Below are 14240 nucleotides of genomic sequence, written 5' to 3'. Positions count from 1 at the left end.
CATCCTCACCCCTCTCACCCTGGCCCCTTTGACCCCATCTCACTTGAGCCCTCTTCATAAAAGGTGCGGGACTGTGGGAACCTGGAGTTCTTAGCACAAAAACACAATCTTGTGTGGCTTTAGTCATTTTATTGTTCAAGGGAGTTAAAGAGAGCCGAACAGTAAAAAGACAAATAGCATCTTTCTGCATCTGATTTGACATATGAGTCTTAAAGGAACAGTGTGTGACATTTAGGGGGATGTATTGACAGAAATGGAATACAATATTAAAAAGTAAGTTTACTTTAGTGTATAATCACCTGAAATTAAGAATCGTTGTGTTTTCGATACCTTAGAATGAGCCGTTTATATCTACATAGGGAGCGGGTCCTCTCCACTGCGTCTGCCATGTTGCACCGCCATGTTTCTACAGTAGTTTCTACAGTAGCCCAGAATGGCTTGGAGTCGATAACGTAACTCGCTCTTGTCGCCGCCACTCTCTCTCTCGCTTCACCACTCACTTTCCTCATACACACACACACTCTAAGCACTGGCTCTGCTCCAAATGAGCTGCTACTCTTACAACTGGCTCTAGAGAGGGCCATTCTCATTTTCGCGTCAGCCACTGTAGCTCTCCTGCACGCTTGGCACACGGTAGAGGCTTCCGTTGGTTGCAATATACAATCTCACTGCTAGATACCGCCAGATCCTACACACTGCTCCCTTAAGAGATGTACACATTATTCCCTGCTGGTATTTACAGGTTTTCAGTAGCCATCCTTATGTCAACCCACAGTACAAATGCACACTTGCTTAGGTTCTTAATATTGTGCCAAAATGTTAACACCAGAAACATTACAGTGCTTGCCAACATATGGTGAACCAAGATATGCAGGGCTTGTATTTCCATATCCATCATCAATATATCCACAATAACAATAATCAGGGGCAAAATTTTTCTTTAAGTTTTTAAGTTATTCTCATTTCCATGCTCTCCATTCATTCTCTATGTAATTTGCTACAAATTAGAAGATAAGAAGTGTAAATAAAAATAAAAATTGAATGAGATACAAACACCATTCCAACTGCCATACCTTTATTTATATCTCAGGCAAGACTGAATCCATATTAAGACATTTCATGTTAGTTTCAAAACCCTCTGATCTGTGGCTTCGGTAGGGGGTCCGTGGAAATCTTTTTGATAAACAAACTTTATTTTGATGCTTTTTAATGCACTCTGACACCTTATTTACATTCAGGGTACTATATATGTATTAATCATTGGAAAACTTAAATATTTACCACAAAAACTGTTGTTTACTTTCCAGATTAATTCTGAATTGTAATGATAAAAATAGTGGCAGTTCTAGTAATGAATATTAGTTTGAGTATAAACAGACTACTGCACCACTGTATTGTCTAGAGAAGGAATAACAGTTATTAAATGTATTCAATTAAACAATGGGGAATGTAACTAAGTAGGCCTACATTTACTCAAGTACTGTACTTAAGTAGGCTACACTTTTGCAGTACTTGTAGGCCTACTCGATTTGATTATCCTATTTTATGCTCCTTTATACTTCTACTCTACAACATCTCAGAGGTAAATATCGTACTTTTGCTCCATTACGTTTATTTAATAACTTTAGCTACTTTGTAGATTCTAATTATTAATACAAAATATAATCAACTAATAAATGATGATGTATTATTATAGAATACACTACCCAGCAGTATATAAAGTAATTAAAATGAGCTCCACCTTTTGCCAGCTGCAACATTAAAGTGATAAACACATTAATACATCAATAATAGAATGAAATAGCATAGTATGTCATAAAAAAAGTCATAGTATTAAATGAAAAGGGAGGCTGAATACAGTTATATTCAGACAGTATGTGAATAATAAGTGTTTTTTTTAATCATTAAAGCATATGAACTCGTTCTAGTACAAATCCCAAATATAAATAAGTATGATCCTGTAAATAAGCCTGATACGTCCCTCCTAACTTAGTGCAGTTATGGGTCAGATAATATAGAGTGGGGTGAAAAGGTGTATGAGTCCAGGGTGAGAATATTTGTTTTGGTCCTTGGTCCGTTAGGAAGAAAGCATGAGACTTCACCTCCCGACCCCCCCTGTCCTGACACACAGATGGCAGCTGGAGGTAAGGACCTCCTGTAGCGGTCCTTGTCACAGTGGAGCTGGATCAGTCTCTTGAAAGTGCTCCGCTGTTTGACCAGGAGGTCGTTAAGAGGATGGGAGGTGTTTCCCATGATGCACAACAGTTTGTGCTGCATCCTCTTCTTGTCATCATTCAGAGTGATTTACACTTCCCGAGAATATCATTATCTTTGATGTCCAGAACTTCAGAATACCTTGCTTACATAACAGCCCATTTAAGGAGTTCATTTGTGTTTTTTGTTGGTCACAAGGTGTTGGGGGAGGAGCAGCAGACTGGATAGAGATAAGGACGTTAAGGTGAGGAGAGGTGGACCTGAAAACAGTACCATCTGTAAACGGCTGGAAACTGCAAAAGTCAAATGACATGATTTTATATTTGAATGATTGTGTGTCTGTAATGTGTCTTTTTTTACTCATCTGTCCTCCAGAAAACGCTGTAGGAGCAGCTGTAAAACCACAGGGAGGGTCATCAGGAGCAACTCATCTGCCTCTGAGACAAGCTCTAAGACAAGTAGAGGACAAACTCAGAGTAAGGAAACACCAGTACATGCTATATAATGACTTGTTTCACTTTTTTCGACATGCTATACTATGACTTTTTTTTATCACTTTTTTCGACAAACTATAGTATGTCGAAAGAAGTGATAAAAAAGTCGTAGTATAGTGTGTCGAAAAAAGTGAAAAAAAAGTCATAGTATAGTTTGTCGAAAAAAGTGAAAAAAAAGTCATAGTATAGTATATCGATAAAAGTCATTGCATAGTATGTCGAAAAAAGTCACAGTATAGTATGTTTTAAAAAAGTGAAAAAGTCATAGTATAGTATGTCGAAAAAAGTCATAGTATAGCCTGTTGGAAAAGAGTGATAAAAAAGTCATACTATAGTATGTTAAAAAAAGTTAAAAAAAAAAAAAGTTATAGTATGTCATAAAAATGATAAAAGGTCTTACTATAGTATGTCGAAAAAAAGGTGATAAAAAAGTGATAGTATAGTATGTCGAAAAAAGTCAATGTACAGTATGCTGAAAAAAGTTTTACTATAGTATGTTGAATAAAGTGATAAAAAAGTCATAGTATAGTATGTCGAAAACAGGGATTAAAAAAGTCACAGTATAGTCAGCGAAATACTATACATACATACATAGTATGTCGAAAAAATCAAAAAAGTCATAGCATAGTGTGACGTAAAAATTGATACAAAAAAAAGTCATGATATAGTATATCGTAAAAAGTCAGTAAAGTATGTCCAAAAAAGTTATAAAGAAATATCATATTACAGCTTTTTGCATCACATTATTATGTAGATGAAGCAATACTAGTCTTGGTATAAGCTACTTGATTTTTTTGTATGTAAAAACTAATTTGTAAATAAATTTAACTTCATTTTATGATATATATCAAGCAAAACTACTATTTTGCAAGGATTTTTAGCCCTATATCTGATAGTGTTACTTGAGAAGATAATTGTTTCAAAACTACATCTCCAGTCTCGATTGACATGTTTTTAGTACTGGGACAAATACTGATATAGCACTTGCTATTTCAGTGGTGCAGTAGATGGGAGTTCTTTACTCACCCAAACACATATCATAAATGAATAGGATTTCCTAAGGCCCTAACAAGTCTCATCCATCTATCGCTCAGCCTAGAGTTGTGGAAAGTTCTGATATAGCCAGGGCTCATGTGGTCCAATGCAATCCACAAGACTCATAGTGTAACTCATGGCTTACTTTGCATGGCTCCTCCCACTTCACTATTATATTGGAACAGAGTAAATATAACAAGAATATTGCTTGTTGTGTGGGTGTACCTAAGAAGATTGGCTGGGATTACGTTAATACATCTTGTTAAGGAAAAAGAAATGCACAATTTATTGTGTTTTGAACAAATGCAAATTAACTTCAAACTAGATATTAAATAACTTAATTAAAAACTTTATTGTTAATATCACAGATTTAATTATGCTACATCTGCTCAGATTTTCTTTTTTTTTTTTTTTTTTAGTGATGATTTAAAAGCGTAAGTGCTGTTTGTTATGTGGAGGCAGTGAAAACTTGAGACATGTTCTAAGTCTCACTTCATGAGGCAGGTTTAGTGTAAGTAAGTTAACCAAAAATAGATTTCAGGACTTAATCAAGTGTTGCAATAACCAAGTATAACTAAGTGACAAAGAATACAGAAGATGCATATTCAGTGCATTAACCAGTCAAGTTTCCTTATGAAACTCTCTGGCTGAACAGAGTGAAACAGAGACCTCATTCTGAGGTCAGAGAGGTGACTGTGTGGTAGTGGTAATACTAGACCATGTGTTTTCATCTTCTGCCTTAGCGACGTTCACACAGCATCTCTGCCCCTCCTTGGAGACAGCATCAATTAAAGCTTACTGTCACAAATCCAGTGCATTGTCTCACACTAGCCTCTTAATGCATCTTGGACAAATGAGTGGAGATTGTGACCTGAGAGAAAACAATTTTCTTTTCAAACTGCTTCTTAAAACACAATAGCTTGGAAAGTGGAGCAAGGACATAGAATTATGCAAATGACAGAGTGGTTTGATGATTGAAGTGTGCAGTCTAAATGGACTCTGGTGATAAAAAAAAAATAAATCCAAACTTTGTTTTGTCAAAGAGTTTCCAGCTTGTAAGGTTTATGGTTTATACTGTAGCAGTGGTTGCATTAAATATGAGGAGAGGCAAAGGGTGGAACAGTACCCACATTAGGCCAACTGTGGGATAACTTCACACATATGCACAACTACTGGTGGAGCCATGACACTCTTCTGATTGCTAATTAGTACTCGAATCGACTGGTTCTCAGTAGAACAACTTGAGGATTTCAAGCATGAACAAAATGTCAACGGCTCTAATGGCCTTTTTCCTCTGTTCTCTACTGCTGCCTGTTTCTCTCTATCCTTCCTCCCATCGTTGACACCAGCGGGTAAGGGTGGTGCCCCCCCGAAGTTGAGGATGTGTTGTCCAGCACCTCTCATATGTCAGATGTTAAGATTGTGCCATGCCAACTGGAGACAGCACAAATTGACAGATTTGGTGAAGTGTAAAGTATAAGAAAATGAAGCCCTAGACATCACCTATGTATTCTCCAGTCTGCCTTTACCTGTGAGAAACATCAGGTACCCCGTCAGACTTAGCTAGTGAACACAGTATGAGATGTGAATGTGTTCAGTGTACGCATGTGTGTCTGTATGTGTGTGTGTGTGTGTGTGTGAAAAAGAGCAGGATGAAGTGCCAGCCTATCAGCTTCATTTTTTACATGCAGCCTGGCCTAATTAAGAAATATGGAAAAGGTTCAAGAGCTGTGAAGAGTAGTCTATTGACCTTCTCACCACTATACAAGAGCGAGAGATGAAGAGTGAGGCGGGCTGGAGATGGGGATGGTGACCAACTCTGTCATGGGAAGGAAAGACATTTATAACGAGAACAATCAAGTGGCACCGGGAGCAGACGGCAAAGAGATCCTCCTAATAATTGGTTCCATTAAAGCCCTTTTAAAGTGCAACTCTCTCTGAGATAAGCCAAGGCACTGTCCGTTTGCTCATCTCCTTGTCATGGTAATTTAGCCAGGCTAAATGATGCTTGCAGAAGCTCACAGGCCTCTATTCTTGGAGCAGACAAAAGAAATATCATCTCACCCATAGGTTTGTGTAATCTGGAATTAGGCCCCATTTAGAGCGACACAGGCGGAGTGGTTTGTGTGGCCGAGGGCCATTGCTGCTGTAAATGGAGATTGAAGAGGTGGAGATAGGGAACAGGGAGAAAAAGAGATGGTAATATTTGACAAATGCTTTATCAGAATGTGCTCATCATGGCCCTCAATAGTCGAGGCAAGAGAGAGAATTGAGTAATATATAGAAATATATAGTATGTTTAGTCATTGATCAGTCTTGATATCACAATTGCAGTGTGCTGATGGATCACAGATTTGCTTTGGTTGAGCCAATGGGTGGTAATAGTCTTATTAGTACAGATAGCTACAACATTTAATGATGTTAGCTCCTTGGCCCCCGGACAGCATACATGGCCAGAAAGATCGAGAAGAGCATAAGTGGGTCAATTTATTTTTTGTTAACCATTTTTAAATGATAATTCTCTGCTATGTAGCATTGATAATGCATTGATTACTAATGATGATGGTGGTTATTAGCTGATATGCTTGTATATCTGCAGTCCTTGGTCTTCCAGTTTCTATTTTGAATGACGAATACAGACTACTGCAACCTGCTGGTGTAAGAGAGTTAATTCATCTCACGCAGGCGCAGAACATGCATGCTAACTGGCTGTCGGCTGTTCTAGTGCAACTTGTCGGTCCAAAACAAAGGCGACGTGAGGTGACGTGAGGTGACGTGAGGGGACGTAAGGTGACAAGAGGTGACGCAACAGGCGGTCTTCATCGCTGCTAGTTCTCTGATGTCGGGTTGGTGTGTCTGGGCCCTTACAGCTAGTTATACCCCTGCTGATATTTGAAGGGAGCAGGGCAGGGTGTGCGTAGTCACTAATTTGAAGGGAATGCATTGTTTCTTGATTAATTCACATAAAATCAAACAACAAATCTGTGCTTTTGCACACATCAAATTGGAAAAACTTGATTATTTTTCCTAGTTTATGCCTCTCTACATCACCGATCATCCTCAAAACTTTAATTCCCTCTTCATACACCCTGGTGTAGGCATCACTGCCATCTTTTCAACATGTCTGTCAAACTTTTAAAATGCATTTTTTATTCCAATATGATGCTGTATAGCAGAAATATGATTCACTTGGCCAAATTTCATAGTGGTGAGACAAGAAACACATTCCTTTAGGGAGAAAAAAGTTAATTTTGAAAACTGTCTCATGCAAAGGGATTATTACGGCAAATCATCACTTTATACAATCATGCAAACTACTGCTTTACTCACAGATTTGGCAACAGTGTATTATTGTTGCTTTCAAACATAGTCAAGTCTAATTGAACTGAACCTTGTCATTCACCTAACATAAACAAACTAAAGACTACCTTTGCACTGCATGTTTCTGAACTAGTAATACTCATTTGGACATACCCTCTTTGCACTGGTCTCTGATTCTAATTGTGTTGTTAAAATAAGGCGCATGAGTCTTAAATTGAGCAACATTCCCCTTTAAATCAGTGTTTCAACACGACTATGTAGAGCAGCATTCCAAAATCATGTGTGAAATTACTACAAATAACAGAAACACAAAAGCTACTGCAGCTGCTTTGATTACTTTGTTTTTGACACTCCAGCTGTTCATCCAGAAAGTAACTGCGTTGATTTGTAAATGTGTTTAACCACGAAGATGACATGAAAAGGAATATGCCAACACACCAAAGCATTCCAAATACATCCTGGGGTCTAAAACTAATTTCCAAACAACAAAAAAAGAGTCTGACATGTTTTGAAGGGACAATTCATTCCCACATAGACAACTGAGAGCTGTTTTAGCAGACAAACGCTGGCATATTTTGACTGTAACTTCATACCAAAGCAAGAACTGATCACAACGACAACAAGCGAGTGGCCGTGTAAACATATCAACACAAAAGAAAGAAGGCAAAATCACCACGGGTTTGTGATGACGGGTGATCGATGCTTTGAAATGCAGCAGCAGGGTATTGTCATATGCCAGAGAGCTCTGAGCTTTGCAAAACTAACTACTCACCGCCTCTCTGATATCTCTTTTGCTAACAGACTCATTTGGATAAATAAATGTGAATAAATATTGGCCTCAATAATGCTTGTTGTGGGTTTTTGTTTTTTCCCGTCTCGTGTTGCCAGCAGCTATTATGAAAAATGTTGCTCTCTCTGCACTAAAAACTGGGAAAATGAGCCTCTTTTAAATGTTGCACATTTAATATTTATCAGCTTTCTATTAGAATATATGCACACTCAAATCGTCAGCCTATGTGATCTATCGCTCTGCTAAATTATGGTGCCACACAGCACAGAGGGGGGAAATTCATTACTGCTCAGGGCAATTTCCTCCCAAAACAAAAACATTTCATTCCGACGGAAAAGCCAAATTAATACTGGCTTTGCATGAACCCGATTTTATTTGCCAAAGAACTGCCACTTTCTCACTCACTTCATCCGCTGGATGAAGGATGTGAGTTGAGAGCTGGGTAAAATGAGTTTCATGCGTGCGCACACACATCCAATTTCACTCACACTCTCTCTCAGTCACGGAAGAACACAGATTCCCCTCTTTCTTTCTCTTTGTCTTGCTCTCTCCCACACACACACACACACACACATACAAAACATACCTCTGTACATATACAGTACATACACATGCAAGCATTTCATCCTGCCTCACCAAAAGGCTGTTGTTTTCCGCGCTGCCTTGCATTTTTGACATCAAAGGGGCCTCTAGTCTCACAGTTGACTCTGGATGAGCCTGTTTGACGTCACCACATTGTCGTGTCAAGTTTTCACATCAATGGTGTGTTTACCTCGTTTGATAAGCCAAACCAAGACACTTGAACAACTGTGAGAGGACAATAATGAATAACTAAAGAAAGCCGCAATGATTCCCCCGATGAAAACGAGGAGGTTAGACGTGGCATAAACACTTAACGCATACGTATAGATTTTAATGAACGGCTGTCTTGTCTGCATTCAAGGGACAACTTTCACCACTGTTCTTTGACGCACTTTGTTTTTTTATTAAAGAACTTATACCTCTACATCACTCGAATCATAGCTCTTCTGCTCGTAACTATTATTAGTGGCCTTCCTTCCTCAAAGTATGTTTGCATGTGTGTGCACGTGCGTGGACGTGTGCGAGGCGCTTGCTTCGTTAATCTAAATGACTGCTTCACTGGCTGGATTGCCTTCTCATATAATGTCACCTGATTTATTCCCTTTGCTCATAATCAAGTATTTGTTTATGGTTTGAACATAAAAAACAATCAGGATTATAATGTGTGATGGATAGCGTCACATGCTGCTATTTATTTGGCCATAAAGACTTGGTGAAAAAGTCATCTAAAACGTGCAGCGTGCTCCGGATGCCAAGAAGGTCAGGGACACGGATGGGGGGGGAGGGTGTTGGGGCAGAAACATGCAAGGAGGGATGACAGCTGATTTGTTCAGTAGCTTTGAATAGCTGATGAACCTGCGAAGCCCAGAGTCCTGTTAAAATTTTAATAAACATGGCGGAGGCCTATTGACTGGAAGTGAAATATGCACATTGTTCCCGGTGCTAGCTGGCCCAGAATGGAGCAATCATGTTTGACAATGTGCAGTGCAAACCTTTCAATCAGAGCGAAGTCTTATTTTGCTGAATATTAAATACAAGCTCTATTCTGCATGTGTCAAGTGAATTTATAAAGCTAAGGAATATGATTGCCTCCAATTGACTTGCAACTCTCATCTCCATAAATATGATTCAATAATGAATCTTAATACAATAAATTTATGGCTACGAAGAGTGTGTGTATATGTGTGTGTGTGTGTGTATCCACATGTCTGCACAACTACCTTAAATAATATGTCTCTTCCCTTTACTATATTCACTAAACCTGTGTAAATATTCTCTACAAAGACATGTTATTATTTACTTCACAGGAAAACCAAATTGGACATGACTGCCGGTAGCAGAATAACAATAAGCCAACTTAAAATTTGCACTTTTCCCTCACATCGTTTTTTATGGATCCACACTTGTCTGTTGCAAACTGACAACGCTCATTTCTTGATTTGCCGCCTACCTCTTCAAAACCTTGTGTAAATGTGTGTTGAGGAATTCTATTTTTATTTACTGCAGTCGCGAACATAAAGGCTTTGTCACGTACATATAGCTGTGAAGACAACTCAATCAGAGGACAACAGTAAAAACGGCTATGATTGATGATGTGAAGCAAACACAAAGCAAGCAGTGGGGAAAAAAAGACTGAGGGTTTGTTGAGTGGTGTGATGATTTATTTGCTTAGCTGCCACAGCAAATAAAAATGAAATAAAATCAAACACGTAAAATAATTGCGGCCTAGATAGTGACTTTAACAATATAGTATATACACTATAAAGACAACACGTGCCATTGTTGTATTAGTAGTAGTAATATTAGTTATAATGGAAGTAGTATTAACAAATATATTATCATTATGATTCAGCAGCTTGCTAACATTAGCCACAGTCCTTTAGCAGAATGGGCTTTTTTAATTCTTTAATCATGTTTTGGACCTGAAATTTATAACTTATAACCTTTCTAGTATTATTAAATGTTGTGCCATCTGCACCATGAATTTAAAGATATAAAAAAAAGTACACACTGTCCTCATACTCTGGTTGCTTTACTGCCGACATTTCCCCTGAAGAATCAGTGAGGCAGACAGTATATGCATTTGCATACATACATATATTTAACCCCCACTAATACCAGGACTCATATGTTAACATATACACACACACACACACACACGCACAGACATATGTGCGCATGTATGTACACAAACCATTTGAGACAGACCTAAACACAGTTTACTGAACCCCCCACTCCATATGCCTCAGACATAATATTGCAAGTAGCCTTGAAAATGCAATGTTTGGGTCAGGCCGACTTGCACTTCTAAGTAATTTATAATATGCTTTACTCCAAGGTATTGCACAATCTCATTATCATTAGATTTTTGCATATTTAACAACACTTTTTAATTAGAAGGTATTTTATTATTCATGTACATAATTTGAGGCGAGCTCAGGCTGCATGCTTTTCACGATGAAGATGGAAATAGATGAGGTGGGGAAAAAAAAAAACATGCAGACATTTTTTTTTTCCTGAAATGGAAAGATTTTTGGTTTGTAGTCTTTAACTGGCAAGTGATTCCACACACTACTCTGGTAATGGCTCTTTTAATTTAGCTAATAGCTATCATGTTGTGTACCTTTATGCATTTGCTAAATTCTTAGCTCTGGGAGTTGTCTCCCAATGCTGGAGCTGTAAGTGTGCTTTGGCTCTCAACGTAGTAGCATTTGCTGCGGCTATGCTCCTTGATGTATTATTAAAATTGGAAATGGACTCCAGGGACAGCATCTAGTTATGTGCTTTCATTTGCCGAATAAACCAAGCGTTGTTTTCATCTTTGCTCATGATTGTTAATGGCGCCGCTGATGAGAGGGGTGTGTGTGTTTTCTCCCGCTCCCTTTATCAGTGCAGGGGCCCGTTATTATGCAGGCCAAATAGCCAAGCTGCTGATTTTGTTTTAGGTTTTCAATTAGTCATTTGACTAAGCACATCTGTTACTGGCAGAGGCCCAGAGTATGGACGAGTCGCTGTCACCTGCTCGGGGGCCGACGGAGCGCAGAAGCAGCAGGGCTATCAGGGCCCCTTGGTGGCTACAACCACTTCAGAGCTCCTCAGGGGTGTGTCCTGGGTCCCCTCACATTTTACAGCCAAGTCTACAGAGGAAAGGTGCTTCCAGAAACACCCACAGCCTGTCTCTCCCCCCGTTCTTCTGCTCCGTTAAAGCCTCAGTCTGTGGAGACTGTAGTGTTTAAAGCCCCTTTTCCAACAGTAACTAATATAACCGCCGTTGCAACGTCGGTTTGAGGTTTAGAGACCACATTCACAACTCACCCCACAGTCTGTGTGCGTATCTCTATATATTTCGTGTTTGCTTTTGATTGTGTCTTAATGATTTATGTATAGCAGTCTGCTTATTTTTTCTCTCCCCATGAGTACTAAAATTGATGAATACACAATGTGCCTTTCTTTGAAGGGCTGCGAGTGCGGAGCTGTTTAAATGTGGACCAATGCAAATAAACAGCCTACTTCCTGAGCTGTCCCTGCCGCAACTGAAGGAGACGTGCTATTTAACTCTGTTCGCCCCTCTTGAGCGCTGGGATGTGCGCACACATCTTTCCAACATATTATATATACACGTACATGCAGGTCCTTCCCTCTGCCACAATAAATATCATTAACTTGGCCAAACACTCCTTTATTATTGAGCCAAAATAACAGCGTGGAAAGCATCATTAAAAAGCAATATAATGTGTACTCCATGTTGTATGTTGACAGTAGATAAAACGGTTGCTGATTTAACTTGAGGATTATCATTTCATATTGTGCCGTTAGTATTTGCACTATGGTAATTAGAAGCAACAGAATAAAAAGGCCTATTTATATATCCACTGTGTAATGGGCCTTTGTGAAACAACAGCATGGGTGAGATTTACTCTGTTGTGCTGAACAAAAGCACTACGTCACTTCAAAAGTCAGCAAAGCTCCGTTTCATTATGGTCAGCGATTTCCTGAAGGACCGAGGCTGTCCAATACCTCAATCACATTAAGTCCCAGCCCGTTTTGGGAAGCGAGACAGTAGTCAAGCCCCAATAGAGCCGCAGCCAATCTTTGATTGTCAGAGTTCAGGGAGGGTTCAGTCAGTAGCACCGTCGTCTCTGCCTGATCCAAGAGGGACTCCCACGGGGCTTTAATAAAACATTTTGCTCATTGTGGAAAGTAATGACCAACAATGTAAACTTGTGACTCGACAACAGATGTTGGCATGCTTAGTGGAAACAAGGTGCTGTAAAATTAATTTCATTTGAATTATTTACTGCATGCATTACGTGCTTGAGGAAGTAGATTGGGGGGGGGTTGGTGGATTGGTTGGCAACAACAACAGAAACGTATTCAATTAAAGGTGAAATAGTGGGATAGAGGGTGGGGGAAAAATGGAAAAGAGAGTGATCACATGTGTTCTCTCTCGGAAATCAAATAGGAATCATAGCAACGCTGACATCGCCCCTGTGATTTATATTTAATAGGGTTTTATTATTTCATATTGTCACTTCAAAGGTTGTGCCAGGAAAACTTGCGGGAGATGTTTTCCAAATTAAATTAAGCCAAATTAATATCTGGAGAACAAGTAAGGGGGCACTGTTGTTTTCTTTCAAGTGACTGGAGTGAGAGGGAAAAAAAAGTTTTGTCAAATGAAATCAAACCATAATGATTCTAAATAGAAGTATGTCATGGCAGCACAAGCCTCGTCTAAACACACATCAGCATGCATGGGTAGACAAACAGAAAGAGAGATACGGAGAAAGAGAGGGAGACAGACAGAGTAAAAGCTCATTCGGGGTAATCTGCTCTGCCGAGCTCACAGAGAGTTAAAGACAAGATGACTAATGAGATGTGGAGTGGAACAAAACTCTCCCTGAGCCTGAAAACAGATGTAGAATCACTGAGAGTCAACAAAGCTGTACACGCACACAGACCATAAGTAATATAGGGGTTGCAACTAACGATTATTTTCATCGTTGATTAATCTGTCGATTATTTTTTCGATTAATCGATAAGTTGTTTGGTCTATAAAATGTCAGAAAATTGTGAAAACGTCCTCAAATGTCTTGTTTTGTGCACAACTAATAGAGGAGTCATAGAGGAGTAAAGAAACCAGAAAATATTCACATTTAAGAAGCTGGAATCAGAGAATTCTGACTTTTATTCTTTAAAAAATTACTCAAATCAATTATCAAAATAGTTGGCGATTCATTTAATAACTGACAACTAATCGATTCATCGTTGCAGCTCTAGTAATATGGACCAAATTTATTAAGGAGTTTTGTGTGTATTTTATCATTTGGTAAAAACAGGTATGGTTTGGTGTTTTACTTGAGCCTATGGGGTGAGTGATGAGCCTTCAAAATGAAGGAAGGATAAACAAAGTGGATATTTAGTGAAGCGTAAACTCATCTTGTATGATGACTAAATATTACACATATTTTCTTTGGGGAATTTACCAGAAATTTTGAAGAGACCATGTATTATTGTTATTGCACAAATATTAAAGTTAAAATTTATATGGGTAAATAAGATCTGATATAGTCCAAGGACCCCTCATATACACCAGAACCTTAACACAAGCATTTTTGTGTTTCCATGTATTCCATGTTTCCAATTGTCACAGATCTGTTTGGCCACACAGAACTCTGCCAAGTAGGCCGTATTTCATGTCATATCAGCAGGCAGCCAGCGGTGTGACGCCATCAGAACGGGAGAGATGCTTCACCTGGATTTCCTTCATCACCCTAACCTCTCTGGCAGCAGCCAAAACAGCACGT

General features: G+C 38.9%; 1 long non-coding RNA gene across 3 annotated transcripts in view; it reads right to left on the bottom strand.

Moving 5' to 3' along the window:
• Nucleotides 1-1527: 1527 nt before the first annotated feature.
• LOC141752409 (uncharacterized) overlaps nucleotides 1528-14240 on the bottom strand; it is a 127317-nt gene continuing 114604 nt past the window's right edge. For 2 of the 3 annotated variants that reach the window (XR_012590257.1, XR_012590258.1), the window contains one exon: nucleotides 1528-2663. This is a non-coding gene — a long non-coding RNA (uncharacterized LOC141752409). The remainder of the gene's footprint in view (nucleotides 2664-14240) is intronic. The other variant, XR_012590259.1, reaches the window with a different exon arrangement.

This window comes from Sebastes fasciatus, chromosome 2 (genome assembly GCF_043250625.1).
Source record: "Sebastes fasciatus isolate fSebFas1 chromosome 2, fSebFas1.pri, whole genome shotgun sequence".
Classification (NCBI taxonomy): Eukaryota; Metazoa; Chordata; class Actinopteri; order Perciformes; family Sebastidae; genus Sebastes; species Sebastes fasciatus.
This window is presented reverse-complemented; position numbering and strand designations above follow the sequence as displayed.